We start from the raw sequence: 12,511 nt of genomic DNA on the forward strand, positions 1-12,511 counted from the left end.
TTGGTCATCCGAAAGATGTGGAAACAAATGGTTAATGTTTCAAGTCAATATAACCTTCAGCAAAATTAGAATTTTTGTAGTCTACGTGAAGTCTACCATGCAGGAGCAATAAACAATTGTGTCTGGTTGATTCAATAGAACTGGCAATTGGTCCTTAGAACAGGTTCCTTTGTTCTCAAAGCGTTAAAATGCTGTGAAAACACCATTTAAAAAAACAGAGTGTTTCCGGTCACAGAGCTGCCAACTCATCTGATTTTGTGTCTCTGCTGACAGGGAATGAAAATAAAAGCTGGTCAAATATTACAGGTGACCGGACTGCAGTAGAACGTGATGGTGCTGAAGAGGCGGGAGTCCAAGATAACTGGAATTGGGGAATTTTTATTCTTTCCCGAAGGCTGTCGTGTTCCCTGTGCGGAGGGCACGCCGTGGTTGTTCCTGGTGCGCAGGGGCTCCTGTTGAACCTCTTTCAACCGAGGCATGGCGCACAGACAGATATTTTCAGAAATGAAATGAGACAGAATATAACACTAAGGGTTTTACGACGCTGCAACGAGTTGCCTCAATCTCCATCTGATCGTAATGAGCATTTATCGATCTGTGACACTGTCTCAGTTATCCCTTCTCCACTGGCACTGTCTGACAAAGGCACAGTCTGCAGCTCAGCATTTGCAATCGTTACAGGCGTCTGACGGTGTTCTCACTCTCTAACTGTGCTAAGGGCTTAACATAATGCAGTAACATCAACGTTACCCTCTTTATCCAAAACACGTTGAGCAAAATCATCAGATAGCCTCATTTAGAGTCGCCCTGGTGTTTCGTAATGCAAATATATAATTTGATTTACCTATGTCTTTCTCCTGTTGTTGTTCTTTGATATATTCACCTGCATTTGTAATTTTCAATGTGTGTCTGCATTGATTTTGTAGCAGTCACTCCTCCGGTATCCCAGCAATACCTGACTGGTGCCTTCTTAAATGAGATCATCGCCTTCTCCTAAATCACGAACTGCTGACCACCTTGTTTTCCTATTTTCAAGGGATGTTTCCTTGAAAGGTACACAGCAATAATCATTCAGAAAGCTGACAATTGCTAGATGCTTCCCAGACAATTACGACAACAGAAAAACACAACGGATGTGTGAATTGGCACGAAAAAGAATGAAGGGGGACCGGGACAGCCCAAAGAATTGAATTGGTTTTTCAACAGCTTTAATGAGGAGACTTCTGTTCCCCCCTCAAATCAATCCAAATCCCCAGCTCATCCCTCGCCCTACGTCTCTCTCCAAGGACACCGTAGAGCCAACGACCATAGACAGATGGACTGTTACAGCTGAGCAGGTGAGGCGAGAGAACAGCAGGCTTGAGCCAATCAAGGCTGCTGCCATGGATTATGTCCACGGGCACGCAATGTGTGTGCTGCTCAGCTGGCTGAAGTCTTTCAATGCATCTTTGATCTGAGCCTTAGTCTGGAGAGGGTTCCATGCTGTCGAAAATACCCTGTGAAGTTCTAGTACCCAAGAAGACATGTCCCACCACGTCCAGTAAATGCAGACCAGAGGCAGTAACCTCTCATTTTATGAAATCATTAGAAAGACTGCTCCGGTCACCCATCCGGACCATCGTAACTGGACTCCCTGAAGTTTGCTTTACTGCATCTTAGGGTGGAATACGCCAGTTTCTTCCTGCTTCAACAGACTTAAGCCCATATGGACTACCATCCAGGCAGCACTGTGAGAATCGTGTTCTTTGATTTCTGCCAAGTTTATAACACCATGCGCCCTGCTTTCTTGGGGTGTAATCTCACTGAGATACAGGTGGATATGCCACTAGTTTCCTGCAATACAGAATACTTGTCCAGATAGCCACTGTTGGTGAGTTTGCAAAGCTGCGTGTCAAGTACCGTGGTTGCAGGCACACAGGCACCTCAGGGACTGCCCCGTCCCTCTTCGACCAATCGGCGAATAAGGTTAATTAATAAGAACAAATTAAAAGAAGGCTGAGCTGGCATCTGAGTGGAGATAGTCAGAGTGGCGGCCTTAAGGCTTTAGCTCTTCGAAAATTAAACGAAGAGATGCCAGACTCAGAGAAAACCATGGAAAGAAAAGCGCGTTTTCATTTTCCTACTCTTCTTTATATCTTCTCAGCTCGGTAAAGATGACAGGCGAGGTTAAGGAGCCAGCGCAGAGCACCCCGGCAGCCATTTCCCTCAACAACATGAAATTTCACTTTGGATACTGTCGGATGGTATGACCTAACAGAGGAAAGTCACAGTGGTCTGGTCCATGGAGCTGAGTCTGCCTTTATGACCCAGAGGAGAAGGGGGGAGAAGAGTCATACGAGAGTGATAGGGGATTCGTTAGTTAGGGAAATAGAACGGAGGGTTTGTGGACAGGAACGTCATTCCTGGATGGTATGTTGCCTACCGGCTGCCAGGGTCAGGGATGTTTTCAATCGAGTCCTCAGCATTCTGAAATGGGCGAGTGAATAGCCTGAAGTCGTGGTCTGTGTGGGTGCCAATGACATGGGTATGGTGAGTGAAGAGGTATTGCATAGTGAATTCAGAGAGTAGCTGCTAAATTAAAGGACAGAAAATCCAGAAGTGTAATATCAAGATTACTACCCGCCTCACATGCTAGAGTATCTAGTGAAGACTATACATTTTAATACGTGGCTATGGAGTTGGTGTAGGTCCAGGTGCATAAGATTTCTGGATAACTAGTCTCTCTTCCAGGGAAGGTGGGATCAGTGTTGAGAGGAGTGTTTTCACCCGAACTAGGGAAGGTTTGTTAGTGCTGCACGAAGGATTACTAGAGTTGCAGAGGAATGGGAACCAGTGCCAGAACAGAGTGTCCTAGGGTTAGAAGGTGTTGAACTATTCTGGATAAGGCTAAGGAACTGCAAGGGTAAAATCAAACTGGCGGAAAACAGTGGAATGGATGTGGACTACACGGTGATAGAAAATGCATGCCAGAAGGGCAATGTTAAAATTGTCATGAAGGACTTCAATAACCGGTATATTGGCGAAACATGGCTGGTGCTTAATTACAGGAGCCGGGATTTCTAGATTGTTTACAAGATGGCTTTTGAGAGTATGTCCTGGCTGAGCCCACTAGAATATTGGTTATTATGGACTGGGCAATGCGCAATGAACCAGGCCTGATAAGATGTTCCAATTCCCCCTGAACCTTGAGGAGAAGCTAAAGCCAGATGTATCAGTGTTACAGTGATATATCAGTGTTAAAGTGAATTACAGAGGCATGAGTGAGGTGTTGGCCAGAATTGTTTGGAAAAGAAAACTGTCAGGAATGACAGCTGATCTGCAGTGGCTGGAATATCTGGAGATAATTCGGAAGGCACAGGATGTATACATGCCAAAGAAGAAGAGGTATTCTAAAGAAAATATGACGCCACCATGGGTAACCAAAGCTGTCAAGACCAACATGAAAGAAAAAAAATAGAAAGGGCATATTATTGAGCAAGATTAATGGGGGGTTGAAGGATGGGGAAGCTTTCAAAACAAAAACAGTTAGAGACAATTAAAAAGTCATTACTAAGGTAAAGATTGAAAACAGAAGTAAACTGACGAATAATATTAACAAGGATAGCAAAAGCTTTTTCAGATACATAAACTGCAAGTAAAGAGGAGAGTGTAGATATTGAACCGCTGGAAAACGGTGCAAGAAATGTAGCAAGGTGGGACTATGAAATACCGGAGAAACTAAACCAGTATTGTGCAACAGTCTTCGCTCTGGAAAACACTGGAAGTGTGTTGGAAGTTGCCAATGTCAGGAGGCATTAAGAGCATGAACTGCGTGAAGTTACCATGACGAGAGAGAAGGTCTTTGTGAAGACAAAACCTTGAAGACAGATGTTATCAGGACCAGATGTTGCACACCTCAGAGTTCTGAAAGTGTTGGAAGACTTAGTGACTTAGTTCACCTTTATTTTACCTCCCACTTTACATATAATGAAACATCACGAATTAGGAATATTAAGCAATTTGCTCTTTCCCTCTCACTAACCTGTCTCCATAATGAATAAATCTTCAGGTTGGGTTCATTGATCCATTGCCCAAGTTAATCATCTTTAATCTTCATAACAAATAGCCTACCAGTCCCATCAAATATATTAGTTTGTACATTGCGTATCCTGCTGTTAATGTCATTTACCTGTACGGTGAAAGCGTTGTACGACGTTTCAGTAAGGCGTCAAATCAGCAGTAATACTGTGGAGCAGAACATACTGTAGGTTTAAGTGGGAGCGGAGTAGCTTAAGAAGTGTGAGTGTACTGATACGAGTTATCGATATTGCAGAGCATACACTTGAAATGACCGCTTGGAGGACGAATACTGGATTATTACTTTGGTTTATATCTGAAAACAACGACTTTCCAAAGTGAGAAAGGAGATCTCCTGCACAATTTACCATCTGCGCTCAAATATAACACATCTAATCTCACAATGACATTGGGGAACTCCTGTGACAGTCGTGTTGGTGTTAGAAGCGAGAAAGGCAGGGGAATGGTGACCATTAAACTGCAGGTTTTAGAAAACTGAAACTGAAACAGCCAACGCTGGTCAGGACAACAAACCGACAAATGTATGCAATATTTCAGCTGAAGTACATTCTCTGAAGCAGTTTTACAAATTTATCCAAGCTCTGTGGCTACCTCAGAATAAAACTAAAGATTCAACCTTTCCGCTAGTATATCATAATCTGTGACACATGTCAATGATAATTAAAGGGTAACATTTGTTTTTTTTTTAAACTTTACAAAAGAACATCTGACATACCAAGGGTGACAAAGTGAAATCGATACAGCAATGAACAATTGTGAAGATATTCGGACGGTGATCTTCTGAGGAATATCTGAGACAAATACCAGATCTTTGACTGTAGGCAATTATCAGAAGAAACAGGGATATTTGAAATCATTGCTCCTTCCTCCCAAGTGTAACCTTGAGTGGATAACGCGTTTTTGTACGGGCGACACTGTCTCTCAAGCTATGCTGACATTTGGATATTGCAATCCACCCTCCTACATTTTTACACAAATACCGAAAGGCATGATAAGTTCCGGGCTAGGTCTGGAATTACGTTACTTAACTTTATGTTTTATAATTTTACCCTGTTATGGATCGTGGAGCCACCATACTCCCTCGTCCAGAGCTATGAACAGTAAGTTTCTTTTCAAAATTTCCATGGAAATCATAAACTGTCAGGCTTCCTTCGACTGACTTCGCTTTCCATGTGAAAATTAACATGTCCATACCCTTACAACATTTCATGTAGAAAGAGGTTTTGTTTGTAACAAGTTTGCTCAAATGTTTTCTCAGTACTTCTGGTTTCTGGGGAGCTCATTAACATTCATTTCTTAACACTGTCATCGAGAAATCATTGCAAATTCAATCTCAGCCCTTCAGAAGCACATGCAAATTGTAAACCAGCGGAATTTCTTGTTCATATATCTTTTCAAATATATATATAATTTCTTTCGTGGACTCTCCCTCCACAAGATGAGATAAACTCCCCACTCCCAAGACCAGTTACAAAAGCAGGAGTGTTGGCCGGGGGTCAACATTGAAGGCAGAATATAGTATTAAACGTAATACTCTTGCATTGTGGAAGATCAGAGAGATCTTGGGATCCACGTCCACAGGGCACTCAAAGCTGCTATGCAGGATGACAGTGTTGTTAGGTCGTATATTGTGTTTGTATTCTTCAAATGTGGGATTTATTTCAAGACCCATGAGTTAACGTTACAGCTATATTAGAACTTAGTTCGTCCCCACTTGGAGTACTGTGTTCAGTTCTGGTCACCTCACTACGGGAAGGATGTGGATATATTAGAGAGATTGCAAAGGAGATTTACAAGGATGTTGCTTGGATTGGATAACATACCTTATGGGAATAGGTTGAGTAAACTCGGTCTTTTCTCCATGGAGCGAAGGAGGATGAAAGGTGACGGAATAGAGGCGAATTGGATGATTAGAGGCATTGATCGTCCGATCGCCAGAGGCTTTTTTCCCAGGGCTGAAATACCTATCGCGAGAGGCCACAGTTTTAAGGTGCTTAGAAATAGATGCAAGTGGGGACGTCAGGGGTAAGTTATTCGCAAAGACTGTGGTGGTTAAGTGGAATGCACTGCCGGCGACGGTGGTGGAGGCGGATACAATAGGGTCTTTTAAGAGCCGCTTAGCTAGGTATATGGAGCTTAGAAATATAGAGAGCAATACGGTAAGGAAATTCTAGCCAACATCTAGAGTAGGTTGCATGGTCTGCACAAGATTGTGAGCCGTCGGCCTTGTAATGTGCTGCTGCAGATATCTATGTTCGATGTACTCTGTGGGGGAATCCGAAAGACCATCCCAGGACAGGCACATTTTTGAAGCTGCTGACGGCGGCCTTCGCCTCAGTAGGAGAGATGGGAAGAAGAAGAAGAAGAAGAGGAAGGAGAAGAAGAAGAAGAAGAAGAAGAAGAAGAAGAAGAAGAAGAAGAAGAAGAAGAAGAAGAAGAAGAAGAAGAAGAAGAAGAAGAAGAAGAAGAAGAAGAAGAAGAAGACAACCACCTAATCAGACGGCACAACGGTTTCATGGCATCAGACAAGAACACTGTTTTGTTCCCATCCTTCTGATCGGATAGTGTTTGCTCTTAAGACACAGCAGCCGTCTGACGTCATTCGATCCATCCGGTCTGCACCGTCATTACATCATGGCTGACTTATTATTTCTCTTTCTCCCCATTTTCCTGCCTTCTCCCCGGAACGTTGGACACCTGGATGAATCAAGTCAATATCAAAGTGCGCTTGAAGTATTCCCAGCGTATTAGCATCCAACAGACTTCTGTGGCAATGGATTCTACAGATTCGCCACCATCTGGCTGAAGATTCTTATTCCCCTCATCTCCTTTCAAAATGGACGTCTCTCCATCCTGAGTCTGTACCCTCTGGTCCGAGACTCCCCCTACCATAGAAAACATCCTTTCCACAATATCTAGGCTTTTCAATATAGAATAGGTTCCAGCAAACCCACCCCCCCCTCCGCCACACACTCCCCAGGAACCTTCATGCTGCTAATCTCCAGCGCGTTCCAGTTCAGAGCCCATAAACGCTCCTTGTGTATTGATCCTTTTATTCCTGGGTTCATTCTAGTCTGCGTCCTCTGGACCCTCTCCAATAGCAGCACATCGGCTTCTCAGAAAAGGGGCGCAAAACTGCTCACAATACCCCATGTACGGTCTGACCAGTACCTTATAAAGACTCCGCACCATGCCCTTGCTTTTACATTTCAATCCTCTCGAAATTAACCTAACATTTGCGTAAGTTTATGTGCATAAATCAGTCTGGGTTCATAAGCTCTTATAATCTATTTGCATTTATTTTATTTTTTTATTGTTTTCCTGTCTGCATTCTTTTTTTATGCTGCAGTGGATCGGGACAAACCATCATTTTGCACTGCAAAATGATAACAAGCATTTGGAACTTGAAATGTGTACAAACAATGCATTTGGTTTCCTTACCGCCGACTCAGCCGGCAAGTTGACCATGAGAGAATCCTGCAGGAGAACTCCCAAAACCTTTTGCACCTATGATTTTTGAATATTCTCTCCTTTTATAAATTAGCCCATGTCGTTACAACTTCTGTCAGCTTGCATTCCCTCAATCTTTCCAAGTCCTTTTGCAGGCACCCTGGGAGCGTGGGTCTCTGGGGATCAGACGGTGTGTAACTCGCGGATGGTGGGTCCTTGGGGATGGGAGAGTGAGTGAATTGAGGAGGGAGCGTTGCTGGCATAACTCGGGAAGATGGTACCCTGGAGAACGGACAGTGTGTAACTCGCAGAGAATGAGTCACTGGGTTCTACCGGTGTGTACCTCATGGAGGGTGAGTCACTGGGGATCGAACGGTGTGGAACTCGGGGAGGGTTGATCCCCAGGGACGGCTGGGGTTCGGACGGCTTGTGGGCTGAACTGTACGGAGTGACGTTTGCATATGATGGAGCGTGATCAGGGAGCGGAGATTGTATAATATTATCAATTTTGAAGTGTTTCGTTCAATGGAAGACGTATGAAAGGAGGCCTAGCAGATCTCTCTCGCTTTGTCCCAACAAGAGAGATGCTGATATAGCATCCTGTTTCTCAGGCGGACAAGGTGGGTGAAGGATACACTTGTAATAGCTTAAGTGGTACTTCAGAGAGACCGGCGAAGGAAGATGCGATGTAGAAGATGAACATCCACGTAGGCAGACGTGTGGCTTGAATGTGCCATGTTCAACTGAAGCTCATGGAAATTGCGGCCAGCCCATTTGCTGGAATTTCCGTTGGGCGAAATCGTGACCACAAAAAAAGTGTCTTCGTCAAGCCGGTCTCAGTGGAACGGCATTGTTTCTCCCTTCATCCTTTCTCCTGGAGAAGAAGCAACCTCAGGAGGGCCGGGCCCTGGCAACTGTCTTCAATTCTTCCTGCTGACGAACTGGGAGACCTTCGAAATTCGGAACAAATAACCCTCAGCACGATTAACAATTAATAGATTAATAGAAAAAGTAAAGTTGTGCCGAATATGTCCCTACCTTAGAAATTACTATGCTTACATATAGCCCTCTATTTTTCTAAGCTCCATGTAACTATCCAAAAGTATCTTAAAATATCCTATCTTATCCGCCTCCACCACCGTTTCTGGCAGCCCATTCAACACACTCACCACTCTCTGAGTAAAAAAAAATACCCCTGATATCTCCTCTGTACCTTCACCCCAGCACCATAAGCCTGTGTCGTCTTGTGGCAACCATTTCAACCCTTGGAAAAAGCATTTGACTATCCACACGATCAATGCCTCCCATCGTCTTGAACATCGTCTTATCTCACTTGTTACGTATTCAGGCAACAATAAATATAAATGAGTTAGGCAAGGTTTTTTTTTATAACAAATAACAGGTTTATTAAACACTGAAAACAAGCACCCCAAAAGTAAACAAACACTAACGTAACCGGAAATCAGCTGCTGTGCGGCAGATTCACAGTTCTTAAAGCGGTATTGAAAAAAAAAACAGTTCTTTGAAGCGGTATGCCGAAAGTTCAAAAGCTCACAGTCCATTTAAAAGGAGAGACTTTTTAAGGCGATTTAAATTCTCTTCCAGGTCATTGTCCTTCGATCCCCGGCGTCGAACTCTTCCCACGTCGAATTTTTATAAAACGTAACGGTTTAAAGGCACTAAACTCTTCCTCCACACTCTGTCCTCAATCTCCTGCTATCCCCAGCAGAGATTAACACGAGAACAGTCAACGAAATCCTTCCGAATGAGGATCAAATAAGGTCGAAACCAATCCACCGTCGAAAATCGATTCTCCTCGATCTTTATCTTCCAAATTCTTATCTTCACTCTCCACCAGCAAAGAAACTGCTGGCAATGACCTTTTAAATTTTAGGCATTAGATAAAACTTCATTTTTTAACTAAACTGCGTCATCACATTAAATCACGCAGTGGCATGAAGTCAACTTGGCAAATCCGGCCACGAACTGCCCCAACCCACAGGGTGCGTCTTCCTTTTATAACCTGTAAAAAAAAACCTGTCACATGACCTCTACTGGCGGGAAAATGACGTCACTCCACCATCACAAGACCATTACCTCAAGTCCAGTATAACTTCAACCCCAGTCACGTGACAAAGGTACCACTGTCACGTGTCACGAGTACGTAACACACTCTCCGTCGCTCCAAGGAGAAAAGGCCGACTTCACTCAACCTATTCTCATAAGGCATGCTCCCCAATCCGGGCTACATCCTTGTAAATATCCTCTGCACCCTTTCTATGGCTTCCACATCCTTCCTGTAGTGAGGCGATTAGAACTGAACACAGTACTTCAAGCGGGGTCTAACAAGGTCCTGTATAGCTGCAACATTACTTTCCGACTCCAAAATTCAGTTCCACGATTGATGAAAGCCAATGCGCCATAAATCCTTCTTCACCACAGACTCAACCTGAGCAAATGGCTTGAGCGTCCTACGGACTCGGTCCAGAAGATCACTCTTATCCTCCATACTGTCAGGAGTCTTACATTTAATACTATATTCTGGCATTATATTTGACCTACAAAAATGAACCACTTCACACTTATCTGGTTTAAACTCCATCTGCCACTTCTCAGCACAGTTTTGCATCCTATCAACGTCCCATTGTAACCTCTGACAGCCCTCCACACTATTAACAACACGTCCAACCTTTGTGTTATCAGAAAACGTGCTAACCCTTCCCTACATTTCTTTATCGAGGTCTTCTATAAAAATTACGAAGACTAAGAGTCCCAGAACGGATCCCTGAGGCACTCCAATGGGGAACGACCTCCATGCAGAACATCACAGGTCTACAACCACACTTTGCCTTCTGTGGGCAAGCCAGTTCTGGATCCACAAAGCAAAGTCCCGTTGGATTCTATTCTTCCATTATTTCTCAGTAAGCCAATGACTGGAATGTACCAATGCAGAAATCCACACAAATATGCCCTGAACCTGAACCCCTCCATAACCTCCCTGTCTCACTGGAACGCACCAATGCCGATCTCCACTCAAATATGCCCTGAACCTGTGCCCTGCATTACCTCCCTGTCTCACTGGAACGTACCAATGCAGAACTCCACACAAATATGCCATGAACCTGTATCCTCCATAAACTCCCTGTCTCACTGGAAAGTACCAATGCAGAACTCCACACAAATATGTCCTGAACCTGTACCCTCCATAACCTCCCTGTCTCACTGGAACGTACCAATGAAGAACTCCACACAAATATGCCATGAACCTTTATCCTCCATAACCTCCCTGTCTGACTGAAACGTACCAATGCAGAACTACACACAAATATGCCCTGAACCTGTAACCCTCCTTAACCTCCCAGTCTCACTGGAACATACCAATGCAGAACTCCTTACAAATATGCCCTGAACCTGTACCCCTCCAAAACCTCCCTGTCTCACTGCAACGTACCATTGCAGAACACCACGCAAATATGCCCTGAACTTGTACCCGCCCATAACCTCCTTGTCTCACTGGAACGCACCAATGCAGAACTCCACACAAATTTGCCCTGAACCTGTACCCTCCATAACCTCCCTGTCTCACTGGAACGTACCATTGCAGAACACCACACAAATATGCCCAGAACGTGTACCCCGCCATAACCTCCTTGTCTCACTGGAAAGTACCAACGCAGAACTCCACACAAATATGCCCTGAACCTGTACCACTCCATAACCTCCCTGTCTCACTGGAACGTACCAATGCAGAACTCCACACAAATATGCCCTGAACCGGTACACTCCATAACCTACCTGTCTCACTGGAACGTCCCAATGCAGAATTCCACACAAATATGCCCTGAACGTAAACCCGCCCATAACCTCCTTGTCTCACGGGAGCGCACCAATGCAGAACTCCACACAAATTTGCCCTGAACCTGTACTCCTCCATAACCTCCCTGTCTCACTGGAACGTACCAATGCAGAACTCCACACAAATATGCCATGAAACGGTACCCTCCATAACCTCCCTGTCTCACTGGAAAGTACCAATGCAGAACTCCACACAAATATGCCCTGAACCTGTACCCGACCATAACCTCCCTGTCTCACTGGACCGTACCACTGCAGAACTCCACAAAAATATGCCCTGAACCTGTACCTCTCCATAACCTCCCTGTCACACTGGAACGTAGCAATGCAGAACTCCGCACAAATATGCACTGAACCGGTACCCTCCATAACCTCCCTGTCTCACTGGAACGTACCAATGCAGAACTACACACAAATATGCCCTGAACCTGTACCCCTCCATAAACTCCCTGTCTCACTGGAACGTACCAATGCAGAATACCACACAAATATGCCCTGAACGTGTACCCGCCCATAACCTCCTTGTCTCACAGGAACGCACCCATGCAGAACTCTACACAATTTGCCCTGAACCTCTAGCGGTCCATAGCCTCCCTGTCTCATTGGATCGTCCCACTGCAGAACTCCACACAAATATGCCATGAACCTGTACCCTCCATAACCTCCGTGTCTCACTGGAAAGTACGAATGCAGAACTCCACACAAATATGCCCTGAACCTGTCCCCGTCCATAACCTCCCTGTCTCATTGGATCGTCCCACTGCAGAACTCCACACAAATATGCCATGAACCGGTACCCTCCATAACCTCCCTGTCTCACTGGAAAGTACAAAAGCAGAACTCCACACAAATATGCCCTGAACCTGTACCCGACCATAACCTCCCTGTCTCACTGGACTGTACCACTGCAGAACTCCACACAAATATGCCCTGAACCTGTACCCTCCATAACCTCCCTGTCTCACTGGAACGTACCAATGCAGAACTACACACAAATATGGCCTGAACATGTACCCCTCCATAACCTCCCTGTCTCGTTGGAACGTACCAATGCAGAACTCCACACAAATGTGCCCTGAACCTGTACCCTCCATAACCTCCCTGCCTCACTGGAACGTACCAATGCAGA

The sequence above is a fragment of the Hemitrygon akajei genome, unplaced genomic scaffold, assembly GCF_048418815.1.
Source record: "Hemitrygon akajei unplaced genomic scaffold, sHemAka1.3 Scf000074, whole genome shotgun sequence".
Lineage (NCBI taxonomy): Eukaryota > Metazoa > Chordata > Chondrichthyes > Myliobatiformes > Dasyatidae > Hemitrygon > Hemitrygon akajei.